At 45.1% G+C, this 23,028-nt stretch overlaps 1 protein-coding gene across 1 annotated transcript in view; it reads left to right on the top strand.

Annotated features, from left to right (window-relative positions):
- SLC28A1 (solute carrier family 28 member 1) overlaps positions 1 to 23,028 on the top strand; it is a 107,425-nt gene that overhangs the window by 65,443 nt on the left and 18,954 nt on the right. Inside the window, exon 18 of the transcript XR_010659118.1 lies at positions 9,973 to 10,034. The gene's annotated coding sequence lies outside the window, so the exon portion shown is untranslated. The remainder of the gene's footprint in view (positions 1 to 9,972; positions 10,035 to 23,028) is intronic.

Here is a 23,028-nt window from a genome sequence, read left to right on the forward strand (position 1 = left end):
AGAATTCCAAACGATGTATGCAAATGCTCCCCACTCAAGCAGTGAAGCATTACTCCCCACCTCTTAAGGGTGGACTATGCTTAGTGATGTTCTTCTAAAGGGTACAGTATGGAAGCAGGGAAACAGGAAAGAAACTTTGCCGCAGAGAAGCCTGGTAAACACTTCCTTAGCCAGGTGGTCACAGTTAACCTCTTCAGTGGTAGGTTCAGTTGAGAACACGTATGCTTGATATGTTGTGTTGAGAAGGGCAATTCACCTCTGCGGTGCTCCTCCCCAAAGCTCAAAACCTCAGTCGCTAAGTGGTGTCCAACGCTTTGTGACCCCATGAACTGCAGCATGCCAGGCTTCCCTGTCCTTCACTGTTGTCCTGAGTTTGCCCAAACTCATGTCCATTGAGTCGGTGATGCCATCCAACCATCTCATCCTCTGTCGCCCCCTTCTGCTTTTGCTTTCAATCTTTCCCAGCATCAGGATCTTTTCCAATGAGTCGGCTCTTCACATCAGGTGGCCAAATATTGGTGCTTCAGCTTTACCATCATTCCTTCCAATGATTATTCAGGGTTGATTTCCTTTAGGATTGAGTGGTTTGATATTGCTGTCCAAGGGACTCTCAAGAGTCTTCTCTAGCGCCACAATTTGAAAGTATCAATTCTTCAGCACTCAGCCTTCTTTATGGTCCAGCTTTTTTTTTTTTGTAGTTTATTTTTTTATTTTTATTTTTTTAATTTTTCAGTGGGTTTTGTCATACATTGATATGAATCAGCCATAGAGTTACATGTATTCCCCATCCCGATCCCCCCTTCCACCTCCCTCTCCACCCGATTCCTCTGGGTCTTCCCAGTCCACCAGGCTTGAGCACTTGACTCAGGCATCCCACCTGGGCTGGTGATCTGTTTCACCATAGATAATATACATGCTGTTCTTTCGAAACATCCCACCCTCACCTTCTCCCACAGAGTTCAAAAGTCTGTTCTGTACTTCTGTGTCTCTTTTTCTGTTTTGCATATAGGGTTATCATTACCATCTTTCTAAATTCCATATATATGTGTTAGTATACTGTAATGTTCTTTATCTTTCTGGCTTACTTCACTCTGTATAATGGGCTCCAGTTTCATCCATCTCATTAGAACTGATTCAAATGAATTCTTTTTAATGGCTGAGTAATATTCCATGGTGTATATGTACCACAACTTCCTTATCCATTCATCTGCTGATGGGCATCTAGGTTGCTTCCATGTCCTGGCTATTATAAACAGTGCTGCAATGAACATTGGGGTGCACGTGTCTCTTTCAGATCTGGATTCCTCAGTGTGTATGCCCAGAAGTGGGATTGCTGGATCATATGGCAGTTCTATTTCCAGTTTTTTAAGAAATCTCCACACTGTTTTCCATAGTGGCTGTACTAGTTTGCATTCCCACCAACAGTGTAAGAGGGTTCCCTTTTCTCCACACCCTCTCCAACATTTATTGCTTGTAGACTTTTGGATAGCAGCCATCCTGACTGGCGTGTAATGGTACCTCATTGTGGTTTTGATTTGCATTTCTCTGATGATGAGTGATGTTGAGCATCTTTTCATGTGTTTGTAAGCCATCTGTATGTCTTCTTTGGAGAAATGTCAGTGGTGCTGGGAAAACTGGTCAACTACTTGTAAAAGAATGAAACTAGAACACTTTCTAACACCATACACAAAAATAAACTCAAAATGGATTAAAGATCTAAATGTAAGACCAGAAACTATAAAACTCCTAGAGGAGAACATAGGCAAAACACTCTCCAACATAAATCACAGCAAGATCTTCTATGACCCACCTCCCAGAATATTGGAAATAAAAGCAAAAATAAACAAATGGGACCTAATGAAAATTAAAAGCTTCTGCACAACAAAGGAAACTATAAGTAAGGTGAAAAGACAGCCCTCAGATTGGGAGAAAATAATAGCAAATGAGGAAAGACAAAGGATTAATCTCAAAAGTATACAAGCAACTCCTGAAGCTCAATTCCAGAAAAATAAATGACCCAATCAAAAAATGGGCCAAAAAACTAAACAGACATTTCTCCAAAGAAGACATATGGTCCAGCTTTCACGGTCCAACCCCAGTCTAACCATGAGAAAAACATCAGACAAACTCAAATTGAGACACAGCTGACAGAATATTGATCCTCAATCACCCTCAAAAAGGGGGTCAATTAGAAGCAGGGAAGCTCTGAGAAACTGTCACAACCCCAAGAAGCCAAAGGAGACATGATGACTCACAATACATTGAATTTTGTGCCCCCCCTCCCAAAGCTATGTCCAAATGCCAGCCCTCACTACCTGTGAATCTGACCTTCATTGGAAGTAGGATTTTACAGATGTAATTAGGTTAAGGACCTCAAGATGAGATTATCCTGGATTTCATGTGAGCCCTAAATTCAATGACAGGGTGTCTTTATAAGAGAAAGGAGAGGGGAGTTTGAAGCACACAGGTCCAAAGATGCACAAAGAAGGTCGTATAAAGAAGGCCACAGAGATCAGCATCATGCTCCAAGATATAGCCCACCCCAAGCCAAGGAGAACCCGGGGGCACCAGAAGCTGAAAGAGGCAGGAAGGGTTCTCCCCTAGACACTTTGGAGGGATGGTACTCTGCACACTTAGGACTGCTAGCCTCCGGAACTCCAGAGAATACATTTCTGTTGTTTTCAGCCACTAAATTTGTGGTGATTTGTTCCAGAAACACTAAGAAACTGATCCAGGTATCTTGCATGGGATCCTGGAATGGAAAAATTACATTAGGGAAAAACTCATGAAATCCAAATATAGTGTGGAGTATAAGTTAAAAACATTGATATTTCTCTTTGTTATGATAATAGATCATAGTAACTGGGAGAGGAAGCTGGGTGGGGAGATCTATAGGATACATGGGAACTCTATTATTTACACAGCCTTTCTGTAAATCTAAAACTATTTTAAAATTAAAAATTTTTTAAACTGCATGAGATGGGCTGCCCTGATGGCTCAGTGGTAAAAAACATGAGATCTCTGGTCTGGGAAGATCCCACATGCCACAGAGCAGCTAAACCCATGTGCCACAAATACCAACTGGAACTCTAGAGCCTGGGAGCCGCAGCTACTGAAGCCCCCTCATCCTAGACCCCGTGCTCTGCAATAAGAGCAGCCACCACAATGAGAAACCCTTGCTACTAGAGAGTAGCCCCCTCTTGCTGCAACTAGAGAAAAGGCCTCAAAGCAATGAAGACCCAGCACAGCCAAATAAACAATTGCATGGAAAAAACCCTGCAGGGACACAGATTTTTTGTAACTTGTAATTCAGCCCAGGGGTAGCTCTGTTCTAGACAATGCTTGTTCCAGCCGGCAACCGATTAAGATCTGTGAGTCAGTCAATGGGCCCCATTTACTCTTTCCATTGATTCATCCTGCTCTAACCTCTGTTGACCCCTCACCTTAATTCAAGCGCGTGCCTTCGGCTGAATATGAACTAGTCCTGGCCTCTTTACAACCACATGGAGAACATCATCTGCTTGAAATTACTAATGACTCAGAAATGGTGAGCCCTGAGTTTGGACAGGACTCTGTATATAATTTTGAGGCTGTCTGCCCCTCCCAACTTTTCTGAGAATTTCTATACCCACAGCGTGGATGGTCTCTGTCATCAGAGAGATTTTACGTTTGAATCACAAGACTCCACCCCCATGACCACTGTAGACTGAATCAGGACTGAACATCTGACTCAAGAGAAGCAAATCTATGGTCATGTCAATAGTCTCTCAGATTTTGGGGAAAGAGATCAAACTAAAGAAAAAAAACGAAAAAAAAAGAAACCGAGCTCCGAGCTGAGTCATCACAGCGGGCCTGGCTTGGCACTGATTTCGTTTCCACCCTTCCTGCAGCCTCATTGCTCAATTTTTCCTTGGATTCAGTGAGAGCTGAACTCTTTCCCAAATCCCCTCTAACCTGAGCTAAACAAGAAGGTTCCGTTTACTTTTCAGTTAAGAGGATGCTGCCTAGGAGTACCACATTGTTCAGCTCCTCATTCCACTTGAAATCAGGTGTTCATCGTCATCTTGCATACCATTCAAACAAGAATCTCAGTGCTTCTCCAAGCAACCCGTCTCATATTGGACAGCTCCACTTCTTTGAAGGTTTGTTTTGATTCTGCATCAAAAAGTGTTCCTTTTTGATCCCAGTTATGCCATTCTGGGCTACTCAGAACAAGTCCAATCGTGTGTGTATTTATTGTTCTTCCCTCCCGCCAAAACCAAAGTAATACTTGTTCATTGGTTTTTAAAAAATCATATGTTATAGAAGCCTTATGGAAATGTTCTACTCTCTCTCCACAAGACAGCCCTCCAACTGTTCAAAGATGGCAACCATCCAGTCTTCTTTTCTGAGCTGGGAACCTTGAGTTCTTTCAGTTGTTACTCACATAGGACATAATAGTTTCAGAAGTTGCCCCAAACTTGATTCACAGTTGTTCTTCACTGATGTACAGACAGTTCATGAGTCATGAGCAAGTTCAATATTGAAGCCAGAATACGGGGTGGTAAATAAGATCTCATGGGTGTAACCAAGATGATGTGTTGGGGCAAAAGAGTGAATATAGCCTTGGGAGGGTGTTTGAAAGAGGCAGACCTCTTAGGATGGAGGAGTGTTAAGAAGCTACATGCCTGCTTCAGAAATCCACAAAGCTGGAAGCTTGTGTGTTGAGAGTAAAACACCAGGAGGAATTGTCATGGAGGGAGAGAATGGAAGGAAGTCCTGACCCAAATCACAAAGCAGACCAGAGCTAGGATATGAATGGAGTGGATGGGACTTTCTTTACTGGGACATCTATTAGGATTCCTACCTACACTCCATCCAGGGTACAACAAGTTCCTAACTTGCCTGGGGAGTGATTTCCATTCCAGAGGGGGAGGGGAATTGCTGTTTTGGACCAGGTTCTGACAAAGACATGGAATGGTAACATGGGAGTAACTGCCCACAGAGACTTTGTGAGTGAAAGCGAAGGAGAAGCTGGCATAGCCAGGCATTGATTCCACACTTGAAAATACAGCCATTCAGGAAGAAGTCAAAATGGAATGCTGGTTCTGCTGTAGTAAAATATCCCAATGAGAAAAGGAAGGCAGAGAGGACAAAAGAAATCAGCATGGTTATAAATGAATATTTGGGCAAACTACGGGAGATGGTGAGGGACAGGGAGGCCTGGTGTGCTGCAGTCCATGGGGTCACAAAGAGTCGGGCAATACTTGGGGACTGAACAACAGCAACATAAATTAATATCAGGAACCTGGCTTACAAGAATTTAAAAATAATGGTCATCAAAATCTGACCAAAGAGCACGTGACCCAGTGTGGGAAAGATGGCCTCCCTGCAGTCTCTAGCTTGCTGACCACTGCCTTAGATAAAGGGACACACCCTCCATGTCCCTGAAACATTTCACAATGTTGCTCCAAGCCTGCTGGAACACAGATTCGAAGGTGAGCCCCCTCAGGTCGTGGAGACAAAAGCAACAATCCAGGGATGGGGCAGCCACAAGTTAGAAGGAGCCTGAGCCCCAGAGGTCTTTGAAGAGCAAGACTGCCATTACAGTGCAAACTTCATGTGATTGAAGAAGAATATGTATCTTGTACATGTCTTATTTGAGATCTCTGTCATACACACCCTGCCACTGGACAAGAAGAGCAAGACAGGCAGGAAGAAAGAGCAGCTTTGCCTTTTCCCTGTGGGGTTCTTGATGAACAAATGGGAAACAAGACCAAACTGGAGGAACTTCCTTGGTGGTCCAGTGGGCTTTCACTGGGGGAAAAAGTTCAATCCCTGTTCAGGGAACTAAGATCCTACAGGCTGTCCAGTGCAGCCAAAAACGTTGTTGTTTTTTTTTTTTTTTAATAAAAATGAAAGAACAAGGAAGAGGTAACCTTATGAGGACTGTTTGGAACAGATTTCAAATTCTCCTATGAGTTTATGTGCTATTTGACTTCTCTCCAAACAGTCACCTTCCATATCTTTTCAAGATGGGGCTCATTTTTCTTTTCCATTTTTTTTCTTTTCAACTATACCTTACGGCTTGCAGGATCTTCATTCCCCAACCAGGGATCAGACCTGGCCTGGTGGTAAAAGAACCGAGTCCTAACCACCGGTCCACTAGGGAATTCCCAAGATGGGACTCATTTTTCATATAAATGAAGTAAGATAGGCAATTGGAGACAGAGGTGGCACCCCACTGCAGTCTTCTTGCCTGGGAAATCCCATGGACAGAGGAGCCTCGTGGGTTACAGTCCATGGAGCCACAGAGTGTTGTACACAACTGAGCAATGGAGCAGACACAAGATAGACAATAAACAGAGTTGGTGTGTCCAACTCTTTGCGATCCCATGGACTGCAGCCTGCCTGGCTCCTCTGTCCATGGGATTTCCCAGGCAAGAATACTGGAGTGGGAAGCCATCCCCTTCTCTAGCAGATCTTACCCACCCAGAGATGGAATCTTGGTCTCCTGCTTTGCAGGTGAATTCTTTACCATCTGAGCAGCCAGGGAAGGCTTTTGAAGCTACTACTAACAGTCCACCTACTACACGTGGGCTGTTTTTGCTATTCAGCGCCAGCTGACAAAGGACAAATTTTGCTTTCCCAAGCAAAATTTTTGTTTTCATTTCCAAGAAAAAAAGATAAATTATTTAGGGATGAGATGGGAAACTTGCTTTGTGAACTAAAGATTGCTTTTATCTCCTGAAACTTGGTTTCTCAGTAAGATTCTTTTCTACTTCTAGAGGCATTGCTTGTTTATATTCTAACCAATCTACTTTTTTCAAAGCCAGTGCCTCCATTAGAGGAGAAATGAACTGTATCAAAGCATACAACTTTCAAAGGATCTTTTCTTCCACAGTGACCCAGAGACAAGTATCTCTAATCTCCTTTGCTGGGACCCGGGGCAGGCTGGGTTTTGCAGTGTCAGCTGTTTTGAGCCAGAATGTGGCCAAATGCTGGAGGCTGGGTCCAGGGTCATCTTGGTAAGAACAGAACCCCAAGTGAGAAAATTTAGTGGCTGGTAGGGGAAAGGACATGACCTGTCTGCTGAAACGTTTCATCATTCAGTGAATCAATGTCATCTACCAAAGCTAGAATGAATTCCAGGAAGCTCAAGTCAGCAGCTCTCAACACACCTGTGGGTTTTATCCTTTGTGAGGTGTGTCACAGTCATTTACTGTTGTTGTTCAGTCGCTAACTCATGTCCAGCACTTTGCAACCCCATGGACAGCAGCACACCAGGCTTCCTTGTCCACTATCTCCCAGAGTTTGTTCAAACTCATGTCCATTGAGTCGATGATGCCATCTGATGATCTCATCCTCTGCTTCCCCTTCTCCTCCTGCCCTCAGTCTTTCCCAGCATCAGGGTCTTTTCCAATGAGTTGGCTCTTTGTATCAGGTAACCAAAGTATTGGAACTTCTGTTTCAGCATCAGTCCTTCCAATGAATATTCAGGGTTGATTTCCTTTAGGATTGACTGGTTGGATCTCCTTGCTACCCAAAGGACTCTCAAGAGTTTTCTCCAGACTAGTCATTTATTGGTTTTCTTATAATAGTGAAAGTACTGGAGTTTATGAACAATTTACCTTTTTAATAGAAAATATATAAGTCAAAGCAGTATTTTACTCAGAGTTCATTTGGTTGCAAGCCACAGAAAACAAACAAACAGTTCCAGAGAAAAGGAGAGGATGGACTCTCACCAGGAAGTTGCAGGAGCACAGCCCCAGGCAGCGGGACCCAGGGATGGTCCAGGACTCTCTCTGTGCCTCCCGGCCCCTGCTTTCCATTGTGCTTGTATCTTCCTGTGTATGCAGTGACTTCCTGCTGTAGAACTGGCTTTCTCCATAAGGCTGGGATCCTGGCCGCTGGAAAATCATGGATTCACATGGAAGCTTACTTCCCTCCCTGACAGCTCGTTGGAGGAATAAAAAGTGGGCAAATCTCCAAGAGTGTGATCCTGTGATTGAGGTGTGGTCATGTACCCTCCTCCAGGCCAGTCACTAAGGGCTGGAAGGTGGGATGTGCTCATTGGTCTAGTCTGGCACTATTCCCTACTCCCAAATCTATCACTGTGACCCGGAAGGCAGAAGATGGCAGCTTCTGTTCAGACAGCATGGTTGGAGGCAGGGGGTTGAACAATTCCCCCAAAGAATGGGGAGTGTTGTCCCCTGAAGAAAGACAGCTATTCTTTCCATATATCTGTAAACACTTGCAATGCTAGCACATCTTTAAAAAGTCTGAGAGGACTTCCTTGGTGGCCCAGTGGTGAAGAATCTGCCTGTCAGTGCAGGGGGCATGGGTTTGATCCTGGCTCCAGGGAGTTCCCACCTGCCAAGGGGCAACTAGGCCTGCGTGCCACAACTACTGAGCCCGTGCACCCTAGATCCCATGCTCCACAACAAGAGAAGCCACCACAATGAGAAGCCGGCCCACCGCAGCTAGAGAGAGACCCCTGCCTGCTGCAACTAGAGAAAGCCTCATGCGGCAATGAAGACCCAGTGCAGCCATAAATCACTAAATAAAACACTTAAAAATGTCTGAGATAATAGAACTAATGGAAATTTTGAAAAAACTAGGATAAAAGGGACTAATTTTCTGAATGCTTATTGTGGTACAAATTATTTGCATATACCATCCTGTATAGTCCTCAAAAACAAAACAAAAACAAAAACCCCTAAAACTCTGTGAAGCAGATATTATTACCCTCATTTTACCGCGAGGAAACTGAGCACAGGGGAGTGGCTTGCTCCAAGACACACTGCTCCATGACTGAACCAGTCTTTGAACTCAGTTCTGTTTGATTTTAACCCCAGACTCTTAACCATCATAATACTTGGCTTCCTCATGAATCTACGCAGTGAACCAATACATGTGTAAAAACATTAATACCCTATTCTTGTTCTGATTAATAGTATTGGACTTCTGCGGCAGTTTAAAAAGTTGGCTGTGAACTCCCTTTGAGAGGCGAGTTCATGTCCCCTCTCCTTTCATTCAGGCAGGCTTGTGACCACTCTGATCAGTAGAGTCTGGGGAGACGACGCTGTAGAACTTCTGCGGCTGAGTCGGTCAGCCTTTGGTTACTGCTGCAACACTATTATGTTAGCCTGGGTGGCTTAATCAGCAAACATTTATTTCTCACAATCCTATAGGCTGGGAAGTTCAAGATCAAGATGGTGGCAGATTTGGTGTCTGGGGAGAACCCTTTTCCTGGTTTACAGATGGCCACATTCTGGCCCTGTCCTCCCTTGACCAAGAGAGAGAAAGCCATTTGAGTCCTCCCAGCTGAGGCCTCAGACATCACGGAACAGAGACAAGCCATTTCTATGGTGGTGGTGTGTTTAGTCATGTCCAACCCCCATGGACTTCAGCCCTCCAGGCTCCACTGTTCATGGGATTCTACAGGCAAGAATACTGGAGTGGATTGCCATTTCCTTCTAACAGGTGTTTTGTTTTTTTTTTGCTGAGCCCTTATTCATGATGAAAGTGAAAGTGAAAGTTGCTCAGTGGTGTTCAACTCTAGAGTCCATGGAATTGTCTAGGCCAGAATACTGGAGTGGGTAGCCTATCCCTTCTCCAGCAGATCTTCCCTATCTAGGAATCAAACCGGGGTCTCCTGCATTGCAGGCGGATTCCTTACCCACTGAGCTATCAGGGAGGCCCTTACTCATGGTACCCCTTGCAAATTTCTGATTCACTGAATCCTAGTGCGTAACAGATGGTGGTTGTTTGATGTGCCTAGCTTTGGGAGGATTTATTAGACAGCAGTGAATGGGTGGAGCGGCTCCAGGGTAGGAATCAAAGATGTGTGGTCTCAGAGTGTTTGAAATAAGAGGATGACATTGAGGACTAGCCCGGAACAAGCCAAATAGCAAAGTAGTCGTTTTTCCCAGTAGGGAAGCTGTTGGAAAAATCTTTGGCTCCAGGCTGCAATCTCCCTTCCTCCACCAGGTGGCGTAGATGCATCGGCCGCTGCCTCCTCGGCCGGTCCCCACAGCGCGGTGAAAGAACCGGTGGGTTATGCGATACTGGAGAAGGCAGGGCGGCTTCGCTGGTGGCTCAGACAGTAAAGCTCGATCCCTGGGTTGGCAAGATCCCCTGGAGAAGGAAACGGCAACCCACTCCAGTACTCTTGCCTGGAAAATTCTATGGATGGAGGAGCCTGGTAGGCTACAGTCCGTGGGGTCGCAGAGTCAGATACGGCTGAGCGACTTCACTTTCACTTTCAGAGCCTCCAAAGGAGGGTAGACCTGAAAACAAAATTTTCCTGGCGGGACCCACCATCCCACTACAGGAGGGATCAGTCTCCTCACTGGGAACCCCTTCAAATGGCTCAATTTCTCCTATCAATAGGATTTCATCAAGGGGCATCATCCTCAGCCCTCCTGATGAAAAGCCAGAGAATCCTGGATTTACTGCTTCCTTTTCTCACTTCTTTTCATTCCATCCAAACCAGAGTACTCCATACACATGATCTAACAAGTTTAACAGTACCAGAAAAAGAGTATACCTCCTGCCTGTGTGGGTCCATTATTTTCTTGTCTTTCTGATTTTGGTGGAGTATGCAAACACAGGAGATGAAAATTTTCTGAGGCATTGCATACCTGAAAATGTCTCTATTCTATCATTACATTAGGTTACTAGTTGACAGGGCATAGGATTTAAGTTTGGAAATCGTTTTCTTTTACAGTTTTTAAGACTTTATCCAGCTGTGTTCTGGCTGAGAAAGCTGATCCCATTTATTCTCATTTTTGATCACTTGTATATTAATGACTTTCTCCTTTCTGGAAGCTTTTAGAGTAATTTCCTTATCCTTGGTATTCTAACATAATAATGGATCTTTTTCCATTCTTTGTGCTGGGAATTAGGTAGGTCTTTTTTTTTTTAATTGATACATGATTGACTTTTAATATTATATAAGTTACAGTGTATAATATAGTGATTCACAATTTTTAAAGGCTATACTCTATACTCCATTTATAGTTATTATAAAATGCTATATTTGCTACACTGTACAATATATCCTTGTAGCTTATTTTATTTTTGGCTATGCTGGGTCTTAATTGCCATGTGGGCTCTTCTCTAGTTGTGGCGAGTGGGGGCTACTTTTTAATTGCAGTGCACAGACTTCTCATTGTGGTGGCTTCTCTTGTTGCCAGGCACAGAGCCTAGGGCATGGACTTCAGGGCTTGGGCTCAGTAGTTGTGGCGCATGGGATTAGTTGCTCCAAGGCATGTGGGGTCTTCCCAGATCAGGGATGCAATCTGTGTCTCCTGCACTGGCAGGCAAACTCTTTATCACTGGAAGCCCCTTATAGCTTATTTTATACCTAATAGTTTCTACCTCTTATTCCCCTTTCCTCTCTCCACTGGTAACCACTAGTTTGTTCTGTGTATCTGTTAGTCTGCTTTTTTTGTTGTTGTTCACTAGTTTGCTTTATTTTTTAGATTCCACATATAAGTGAAATCATATAATATTTGTCATTCTCTGTCTGACTTATTTCACTCAGCATAATGCCCTCCAAGTCCATCCATTTTGCTGCAATTGGAAAAATCACATTCTTGTTTATGGCTGAGTAGTATTCCATTGTATATATACATATACCACCTTTTCTTTTTTTTTTTTTTTTCAAAAAGCACGCAAAGGATTTATTTGCTAGTCAAAGCTGTTTACAGAACCAAACAGGGACTATAAATTAAGTTTTTCCAAGGAGCTTCACCTTAGTGAAATTAGTTGACTCTGTAGGCAGAAGCAGGCTAACAGAGGACATTTACACCTTGGGAAAACATATCACTGATGAGGCGTCCCTATATTTAATTATTTTAATGAACATGTGACACTGTTAAGAAATAACCACAGAATTCTTCAAAACTTGTACACATTCACGCGCGTGAGCTGTTGCTAAGTTGTGTCCGACTCTTTTGCAACCCCATGGACTATAGCCCACCACAATCCTCTGTCCATGGGATTTTCCAGGCAAGAATACTGGAGTGGGTTACCATTTCCTTCTCCATACCACCTTTTCTTTATCCATTCATCTATTGATGTGGTTGTTTCCATATCTTGGCAATTGTAAATAATGCTGCTATGAACTTTGAGGGTGCATGTAGCTTTCCAAGGTGGGCCTTTCAATCTGTGAACTTGTGTCATTGAACTCTGGGAAGAATCATGGAATTCTCTACGCAAGAATACTGGAGTGGGTAGCCATTCCCTTCTCCAGGGATTCCTTTTGTTATGATTCCACTATTATTTCTTTCTGGAACTATTATTTGACTGCTGGACTCTCTGGATTTATCTTCTACTTTACTACTGTGGTCTCTTTGTGATTTTTGTTTGCTTTCTTGGAATTGTCCCTTAAGCTTATCTTCCAACTTCTCTCTCAATATTTTTCCTGCTGCCATAATCTTAATTTTCAAATGCTTCTTCCTTATAATAGAGTTTTATTTGTTTTTAGCATCTTTTTTTCTGTTTCATGGGTGTAATACCATCCCCTATGTGTCTGAGGATATTAATCATTTTAAGGCATTTTTCTCTGTCCATCTGGGTTGTCTCTGAGCTCTCCACTCCTTTTTTTCTTTTTGTTTTTTAACTTCTGTCTTCTATATTGTATGCTTTCTTCAGATATCTGGTAATCCTTTGTTCAGTCTTATATTTCTTTTCTTTTCCTTTTTTCCTTTCTTCACCGTGCTAATGCAGCTTGCAGGATCTTAGTTCCCCAACCAGGGATCAAACCCATGCCTTCTGCAGTGGAAGTGCAGAGACCTGACAGTACTTATATGTCAGTACTTACAGATCACTGTCCTGGGGTCCTTGTGTTTCTCTAGGGAAGAATGTTCCGGTGTCCTGCCTGAGGTGTATCCATCAGGCAGAGAGAATTCTGAGAATGGGGTGGCACAAAGCGGGAGGACTTAATCTCTCACTTAATCCCCCTTTTAAAATACAGAGCCTTGGGATTTCCCTGGCAGTCCAGTGGCTAAGACTACACATTCCAATGCAGGGGGTGCAGGTTCCCTGGTCAGGGGCTAAGATCCCACATGCCTCGAGGCCAAAAAGCCAAAGCATAAAACAGAAGCACTATTGTAACAAATTCAGTGAAGACTTTAAACATGGTACACGTTTAAAAAAAAAATCTTTTAAATAAATAAAGTAAAATACAGAGCCACATCCCCTCCACTGTGCCTGTTTCCCCGATCCAACCTATGCTCAGAATAAAAGCCGTTTCCTGTGTGTGTGTCAGAGGCTGGGGCATCCTTGGGGCTGCATAGAGCGGGCCAGTGGCTGGGGGACCCCACTTCCAACCCTGTCTTCGGCCCCACCTCCACTCCTACCTTCTGCTGGAACAGGGGCCTCTGAGTCCTCGTGGCCCTGCCTTCTCAGCTCTGCCACCTCCTTCGTCTGTGTCTCATCTTCCAAAACGTCAACTTCTCTTCCCTCCGTTGTTGCTGCTCCTGTTCTCTTTGTCCTTCCTATTTCATCAACATCTTATTTCTCTCCTGTCTTTTCAGCGGGGCTTTGAGAACAAACAGCTGAATGCATGTGCTCCATCCTCCACATTTCGCTGGCAGACCGCAGTCTACCGTGCGGGAGCAGAAGGGTAGGGTGAAGTGAGAGGGTGGGCTCCAGAGCCAGGCACGTCTATGGCTGAGTTCTGGCTTCACGTCTCCATACCCCTGTGTGACCTTGGGCAAGATGATCAACCTCTCTGAGTCTCGGATTGCTTACCAGTAAAATGAGCCGAAAATGACCTGTTAACTCACAGAGGTGGTGTGAGCACTAGCTCTGATGAGGCTGGATTTTCACCCCAGGCCTGTTGGAGTGCAAGGCCACACACACTCTGAGCCATCACACCGGTCTGCTTCCCTAGAGAATGGCACAAGTCTGAGATGGGCTTCTTGGCCAGTCAGGGCTCCGGGATAAAGACACATGGAACAGAACAACCCCCAAGCTGACTTAACACTGTTAAGTGAGAGAAAAATCTTTTTTTTTATTGTGAAAGGCCTATATAAGAAAAAAAGTTCTTTAACAAATTGAAATGACAAAATTAATCTATTATCGCTCCAAATTGCACATTTGTTAGAGAGTTCTCAGCAATGCCAAATCCCATATAAACCTTCCGTTCACACTATGTGTATCATGGTAACAACTAACGGGTTAAAAATGTGTTTAGTTTGCATTAAAAAAAAAAAAAAGATATATTTATTTATTTTACTTTTTGGCTGTGGTAGGCCTTCGTTGCTGACAAGGACTTTCTCTAGTCGCAGCTGCCGGGGGCTACTCTCGAGTTGCGGTGCGCTGGCTTCTCATTGCAGTGGTTTCTCCTGTGGTGGAGCAGGGGCTCTAGCACGCGGCGTCCGTAGTCGCGGCATGCGGGCTCAACAGTTGCGGCAAATGGGGGCTCTAGAGCACAAGCGCAGTGTTTGTGCTGCACGGACTCACTCGCTTCAAGGCACGAGGATAGCCGAGTGGCTGATTCCGAAGACGGCCACTGGAAGAAAGAGAGGAGGGTCCCTTGGTGGAGGAACAGCAAGGGGCGTCCCTGGGTCTGTCTCGTGCAAACCATGTTGAAGCAAGAGATGGATTCTCAGGACTGTGGAGTGTGCTGCCTGAGACTGAATGTCTCACCAGTTCAGTGGGATAGTGACTTTGAGTCAGACTTAAATTGAATTAGAAAAAAAAAGAAAAAGAAACAGGCCAGATCACTGCAGGTTTGCAGTTCCTAACCCTGGTGGTTGCTGTCACACCCACCAGCAAGCAAGTGGCTCCCTTGTGGCCCTCCCTGCAGGAGCAGATGCCCACCGACTGTGTGCTCCTGAGCAGGGCCCCCCAGAGCCTCCATCCTGAGGTCCTGCTAGAATGGCCTGTCAGAACACCTCCCTACCAGAGGGACGGGGGGAAGCAGGACCCAGCTCTGGAAGCAGGGGAGAGGCCACTGCACCCAATGGTGGGCAGGGGGTGGGACACCCATCACCCCGTGAGTGGCAGCAGACAGGGCTGGTTCATCTTCAACACTGGCCTGGCCTGGATACCTTCCTGGGGGTCCTGCTACATCTCATCTTGACTCAGGACAAGCTGTAGATGACAGCTGAGCGGTACACAGGTAACTGGCTGGTTAAGAGGCGGGAGGTCCAGGTATCCTTTCAGGCAGTGTCAGCTCCTCACTGTGGCTCATGAAGACTGTTGTGATCCACCTCCTGATGACCCCCCGTCAGTCCATCTCTAGCCACTTCCCAGCACAGCTTCATATGACGCAGCCATGAGAAGGAGTGAAGCTCTGACACGGGCTACAATGTGGATGCACCTTGAACACACGATACTCAGTGAGAAGGATGCACTGTCTTAGTCTGCTCGGGCTGCCATAGCAAAACAGAAGGCTGGGGGCTTCAGCAACAGGAATGCATTTCCTACAACTCTGGAGTCCAGACGTCTGAGATCAGGGCGTCAGGATGGTCAGGTTCTGGTGAAGCTCTGTTCTTGGTGGGGGCTAGAGTCTTCACTGCATTCTTACATGGAGGAAGGGCTGAGGGGACTCCTTGGGGGTCTCTTTTATGAGAGCACTAATTCCATTCATGAGGTCTCTACTCTCACGACCTCATCACCTCCTCAAGGCCCTCCTCCTCACACCATCACCTTGGGGGTTAGGTTTCAACATGTGAGTTTGCGGGGAGGACACCAACATCCAGCCCAGAATAATCACAAACTATATGGTTCCATTTACAAGAAACATCCAGAACAGGCAAATCCAGAGACAGGAAGTTGGTGAGTGGTGCCAGGGGTTGGGGGAGGGGAAGGGCAATGGGAGGACCTGAATAAACCCTGCACCTTAGGATGTTCAGGAATAAGCCAGTTCTGACTTCAGAACTGTTTGAACTGTGTCTTTGACTTGCTGTCTGTTACTTTTTTACTATAATCACACCAAATCCTGCCTCTGCCTGGCTGCTAAGCTCAAGTGCCTTGATTCAGAACCCTGTCAGCCTATAGATGGCAGGAAGGGAGAAATTAACACATCCCCTGAGGCTTGCTGTTCTACAAGATATCTGCAAGATTAATGGCCTTTTTACTTTGTTTCTTCACCTCCTCCTTCTCTAATTTGTAAAAGAACCTGGCATCCAGACCCTGACAAGACGGTTATTTGGAGACATTAATTGGCCTACTTCTTTGTGAGCTGGTCCTTAGAACACAGTCGTATTCCTTGCCTCAACACCCCGTGTCATGCAGGGAGCATAGCAAGCTTGGACTTCTGCGTGTCCACACCCGAGGGACTCCTGACCCTGCTCCTGGCCTCTGTCCTTGGCTGATTTTAGTCTGCATCCTAAGCAGCTCTGTGCCAGCTGCAAAGAGAGGGAGCCTGTTCACACGGCCCTCCCAGGGCAGGCAGGGGGCCCCTCTGCTAACGGGGGCAGAGCCCTCCCAGGGCAGGGGCCCGTCTGGGCAGGGCTCAGCACACAGGAACTGTTCAGAGCACAGTTGCAGAGCACCTCCCAGCCCTCTTCCTGAGGTCAGGAAGAGCTGGCCCTGGGCACCTCAGAGCAGATCACGGACTAACAAACAGTTAGCTGCTCCTGGGCAGGTCAGGAACCCTGGACTTCACTCTGTGCGCCCTCCTTCCAGCGGGTCTTCAGAGGCTTCCACTGTACCCTGCCTGCACCTACCACCCCTCCTCTCCCTGACTCCTGGGTTCCTCTCCTTAGGAGAAGGTCTTCTTAAAATTTTCTCCCACTCCTGGGCCAGATACAGTGATAAGAAATTAAGTCAGAGCTGAAGCCCCATGTCTATCCCAACCCTCAGACCCACACTTGTTCCTTGCACCTGGCTGGCACAACAAGGCCCATTTTCTGCAACGGTGAGCCCCTGATGGGTGAGGATTGGCTGCCCTGGATGAGTTGGCCAGCCCTTCCCAGCAACGCCTGGGTTGAGGTCTTTATAAACAAGCCCCCTCCAGGCAGCAGGGCTTCCCTGGGGGCTCAGGTGGTAAATGAATCTACCGGCAATGCAAGAGATGCAGGCTCGACCCCTGGGTCAGGAAGATCCCCTGGAGAAGGGAATGGCAATCTACTCCAGTGTTCTTGCCTGAGAAATCCCATGGACAGAGGAGCCTGGTGGGCTATAGTCCATGGGGTCACAAGAGTCAGACACGACTTGGTGACTAAACCACCACCGCCATCCCCTCCAGGCAGCAAGAGTGCCTGCAGCGGCACCTGACACCATCATCTCTGCCCTTCAGGAGCACAGCTGGGCTGGAGACAAGTGGTGAGGGGCCACACCTTGTGGGCTGATTTCTTATTTTTGGTTTATTTTTCATTGTTCTAAGAGGTGGATCCCAAAAGAACTTGCTGCAATGAATGTCACAGCTTCTCCTGCCTATTTTTTCCTCAAGAATTTCATAGTATCCAACCTTACATTTAGATCTTTATCTTGAAAGTCTGTCACTAAGTTGTGTCCGACTCTTTTGCAATGCCATGAACTGTAGCCCTCCAGGTTCCTCTGTCCATAGGATTTCCCAGGCAAGAATACTGAAGTAGGTTGCCATTCCCTTCTCCAGGAAATCCTCCCGACCCAAGGATCCAAACCTGAGTCTGTTGCATTGGCGGGCAGGCTATTTACCACTGAGCCATACTAAGGTGGGATCATTATCTCTGTTGCTCAGTCGTTCAGTCATATCTGACTCTTTGCCATCCCAGGGACTACAGTACATCGGCTTCTCTGTCCTTCACCGTCTCCCGGAGCTTACTCAAACTCATGTCCACTGAGTCGGTGATGCTGACCAACCATGTCGTCCTCTGTTGCCCCCCTCTCCTCCTGCCTTCAATCTTTCCCAGCATCAGGGTCTTTTCCAATGAGTCGGCTCTTTCGCATTGGGTAGCCATAGTATTGGAGCTTCAGCTTCAGCATCAGTCCTTCCAATGAATATTCAGGGTTGATTTCCTTTAGGATTGACTGGTTTGATCTCCTTGCTGTCCCAGGGACTCTCAAGAGTCTTCTGCAGCACCACAGTTTAAAGGCATCATCTCTTCAGTGCTCAGCCTTTTTTATTGTCCAGCTCTCACATCTGTACATGACTACTAGAAAACCCATAGCTTTGACTAGGTGGACCTTTGTAGGTATAGTAATGTCTCTACTTTTTAATACAATGTCTACAATTTTTTTTTTTTTTTTTGATGTCTACAATTTAATACGATGTATACGATTGCTTTTCTTCCAAGGAGCAAGCATCTTTTAATTTAATTACCATCCACAGTGATTTTGGAGCCCCAAGAAAATAAAGTCTCACTGTTTACATTGTTTCCCCATCTATTTGTCTTAAAGTGATGGGACTGGATGCCATGATCTTAGGTTTTTGAAAGTTGAGTTTTAAACCAGCTTTTTCACTCTCCTCTCACTTTCATCAAGAGGCTCTTTAGTTCCTCTTTCCTTTGTGCCGTAATGGGTGGTGTCATCTGCTTATCTGAGGTTATTAATATTTCTCCCAGCAGTCTTGGTTCCAGTTTGTGCTTCATCCCAGTCCAATATTTTGCATTATATATTCTGCATATAAGTTAAATAAGCAGAGTGACAATATACAGCCTTGACATACTCCTTTCCCAATTTTGAACCAGACCGTTGTTCCATGACCCATTCTAATTGTTGCTTCTTGATGTACATACAGGTTTCACAGGAGGCAGATAAGGTGGTCTGGTATTCCCATCTCGTTAAGAATTTTCCACAGTTTGTTGTGATCTACACAGTCAGAGACTTTAGCATAGTCAGTGAAGCAGAAGTAGAGGTTTTTCTGGAATTCTTTATCTCATTTGGAGTTTACTCTTGTGTGTGGTGTTTGGGAATATTCTAATTTCATTCTCGTTTCCACTGTTGAAGGAACCAGTGAGGTAGGAGATAGATGAGCTCCAGGTTGGAAATCCGCAATCAGCCAGCCTCTTCTTTTCATTTCCTAAGGCAACATAGGTAGGTTTCAGTTGAGAAATATACAACTAACCTCGTTTGCGCTCAGAAATTGAAGTAACAGCAGAAACGGGGGCATAGCCAGTCTTTGTCTCTTGTAAACACCTCCAGGGAATAATCCTGACAAGGACAAAGAGAGGCAAAACCCTGTCTGGGTAAAGGATTAGAGAGAACGCTACATATGCACAGAAAGGCTCCTCGGAGTCAAAAGTCAGAGGATAATTCCAGGTCATAATGAGCCTTGCTCCTCCCAGAAGCCTTCACTTTGAGATCCATCTTGGCTAAGGTGTGTGTGCACCCCAAGAGAGGGTCCTGAGACACATTAACTGGGTGGGTGGGGGCGGGAGGAAGACACAGCAAGATGACTGGCCAGAGGGAGACAAAGACCTGGAGAACCGGCTCCTCATAAAGGCACGACTCCATCTCTGAGCCCGCCCCTGCCCCTTTACACATATACTTTTCTTTTCAGTAAACTTTTTACTTTACTCTTCACTTTCTGACTCCTCACCTGAATTCGTTCTTGACTAGGCAGGCAAAGACTAGGGACCTTAGCCCTGACTGCTGGCTCCTAACCAGCAGTTAGGAGCCAGCAGTTAGGACTGCTGGCCTGGGTTAGGACTCCCGGCCTGGGAAACTAAGACCCTGTTTGCAGGTACCCCTGGCTGCCGCTTACTGCTGGGCACATCGAACATGACCGGCGCACTGTCCTCCAGACTGGCTGTCACCAATTTGTGTTTCCAGCAGCAGAGGAGGAGGCTTCCCCTTCCTCCGCAGTGTCGGCAACATTTAGCCTTTGTGGAGTGTTTAGCAGTGGCCGCTCTGACCGGTGTGAGGTGATAGCTCTTGCAGGACTGACAGGACCTCCTCAGCGATGTTGACATCCTGTCATATGACTTTTTTCTTTTTTTTTATTTTTTTTTTTTATTTTTTTTTTTTTTGACTTTTTTCTTAAAGGATGTGAGTTAAAGGTGAAATCGGCTGAAATCGACTCCCTGAACATCGGCCCAGTTTTGAATTCTTTTTCGTTGACCACCCCTGGGGGACTTCTGGAGAGCAGTTATTTACCTCCAGGCCCAGGACCTTGGGGATGGGAAGTGCCAGTCAGCACAGTTGCTGATACAAAAAATGTCCACAAGGACGCAGGATTTCTTTGTGTCCCACGTTTCATTTTTCCTTTTTCTGGACCTTCATTGTTATTTCAGAGTAGTTGCTTTCTGATACTGTGTTTGTTTCAGGCATATGGGAGCTTGATTCATTTATACACAGACATTTATCAGTTCCTTTTGGGGTTCTCTTTCCCATAGATAATTAAAATGTATTCCATAGACTATCCTGTACTTTTCAATGTATTTATTTTGATCAACTGTTCAATATATATTAATGAGCATGTGGTATTAGCAACTTATCCCTTAATTTATCCCTCAATCCTAAGATCTTTTTGGATAATCATGTTTGTTTTCTAAGTTTGTGAGTCTGTTTCTATTGCATAATATCCAATATTTACATTCATTTCAAAAATATACCTGTCAGGGATACCCTGTGATATTTGTCTTTCTCTCTCTGACTTCCTTTACTGAGTATGGTAATCACTCTGCCCTTCCACGCTGCTTTCAATGGCATTCTTCTGTTCTGATTCATGGCTGAGTAGTGTTCCAGTGTAGAGGTGCATCACTCAGTCCTCATTTTTCTGTCAATGGATATCTTGGTTGAATTTGTTGCAGTGAAAAGAAAAAAAAAAAAAAGAGGAACGAGTTTTTTCTTTCACTTTCCTGAGAACAAAGACAATAAAGAGAACAATGAGCAGGACTGAACATTCCGTTTTTTACTTTAATGCTCCTAACTCTGCATGTCTGTGACTAAGTTTGCTTTTCTGCCCCCTAACTCTGCAGGAGCTATACTTTGCACAGACTTTCCTTTGACTCTGGTAAATACATCCCTATCTGGTGTTTACTCTTACAACACCCTTCCCCTTGTAGTTGCACATCAGAAAGAAGGCCACAGAGCCACCGAACTGCCAGACTCAATTACTGGGTTACTGATGTCAGTCTATGACTGTCTTTGAAACAATGCAAGAGGAAGAAATCAAGATCCTATCAGCTTTCCTCATGACTGATTCCTGACTGAAGCCCTCATCTTACTAAGCCCCTAAACTCCTCATGGTAGGGAGGGCGCACAGTTCTTGAGGCATGAGCCTCCTATATTCCTCTCTCTGTTGGGTGAGAATTAAAGTCACTTTCTGTTTCCTCCAAAATCTGTCTCCATATTTTTTATTTGGCTTCAATGGGCAGAGAAAGCCATTATTTTGTCCAGCAGCAATTCTAGTTCTTGGCCGTTGTTAACCGTGCTGCCCTGAAAAGAAGGATGCATGGGTTATTGTGAATTCTGATTTTCTCTGGGTCTAAGTCCAGACGTGGGATTGTCGGACCATGTGGTTTCTCGATGTTAAGTTTATAAGGAACCTCCTTGCTGGTTTTTAATGGTTCCTGTACCTATTTACGTCTGCACCAAGGCGTAGTTTCCCGTTTGCCTCCATACTCTGCAGCACGGATTCTTTGTAGATGGTTTAGATGGTGGCCATTCTGACCAGTGTTAGGTGACTTTTCATAGTAGTTTTGATTTTGTTGTCATTGTTGAGTGGCTCAGTTGTGTCTGACTCTTTGCAACCCCATGGCCTGCAGCACGCCAGGTTTCCCTGTCATTCACCATCTCATGGAGTTTGCTCAAATCCACGTCCATTGAGTCGGTGATGCCATCCAACCATCTCGTCCTCTGTCGTCCTCTTCTCCTCCTGCCTTCAATCTTTCTCAGCATCAGGGTCTTTTCCAATGAGTCAGTTCTTCACATCAGGTGGCAAAAGTACTGGCGCTTCAGCTTCAGCTTCAGCATCAGTCCTTCCAATGAATATTCAGGACTGATTTCCTTTAGGATTAACTGGTTTGATCTCCTTGAAGTCCAAGGGACTCTCAAGAGTTTTCTCCAACACCACAGTTCAAAAGCATCAATTCTGCAGTGCTCCGCCTTCTTTATGGCCCAACTCTCACATCCATCCATGACCACTGGAAAAACCATACCTTTGACTAGACAGTCTTTTGTTGGCAAAGTAATGTCTCTACTTTTCAATATATTATCTAGGTTTGTCATCATTTTTCTTCCAAGGAACAAGCGTCTTTTAATTTCATGGCTGCAGCCACCATCCGTAGTGAATTTGGAGCCCAAGAAATTATTATATTGTCCTCATTGTACTGCTGCCTGATTCATTTATGACATACACATACAGCATATCTCTTTTTTTGGATTCTTTTACCATAGAGGAATTGCATAAGGTCTAGCAAAGTTCCGTGATGAACATCAGATCTTTGTGGAATATTTATTAGAGATACAGATTTCTGTGTATATGTTAAAGATACAGATTTTGGTAATACATGTTAGACATACAGATTTTTGTTTATATCTGGAGGAAGGAAGCAAGGAAGGAGATAATCTTGCTGATTATCTCTTACAGATATAGATTTCTGTGTATATGTTAGTGATACAGATTTCTGTGTATTCACAGAGATTCTGAGATTTCTCTATTTGTGGAAGGAAAGTAAAAAAAAAAAAAAGTGAAAGTGTTAGTCACTCTGTCACGTCCAACTCTTTGCTACTCCATGGACTGTGGGATTCTCCAGGCAAAAATACTGGAGTGAGTAGCCATTTCCTTCTCTAGGGGATCTTCCCAACCCAAGGATGGAACCTGAGTCTCCTGTGCCTCCTGCATTGGCAGGAACAGCCCCAGAGCCCTTATTAATTGGAGGTGCTAGTAAACACGCAGTGGGCGAGTTATAGTTACAGGAAACGTCCGCAAGGCGGCAGCACTTCTTCATGCCCAACTCTGGTTCCACCTGCAACCCCAGCCTTAGGGAAACTGGGCTTCCTGGTCTGTGAATCAGAGTGAGATGTTCCTGAGCAAACTTCCAAAGGCTTGTGTCTCACTACTGCTTCCCCCTAAAGCTGCACCCCTTCCCTCCAGCCTCATCTGAACCTGGGGCACGGCTCCCTGCTGAGGCTGCACTCTTAGGAAGGAGGCTTCAG

Source organism: Muntiacus reevesi, chromosome 15 (assembly GCF_963930625.1).
Source record: "Muntiacus reevesi chromosome 15, mMunRee1.1, whole genome shotgun sequence".
NCBI classification, from domain to species: Eukaryota; Metazoa; Chordata; class Mammalia; order Artiodactyla; family Cervidae; genus Muntiacus; species Muntiacus reevesi.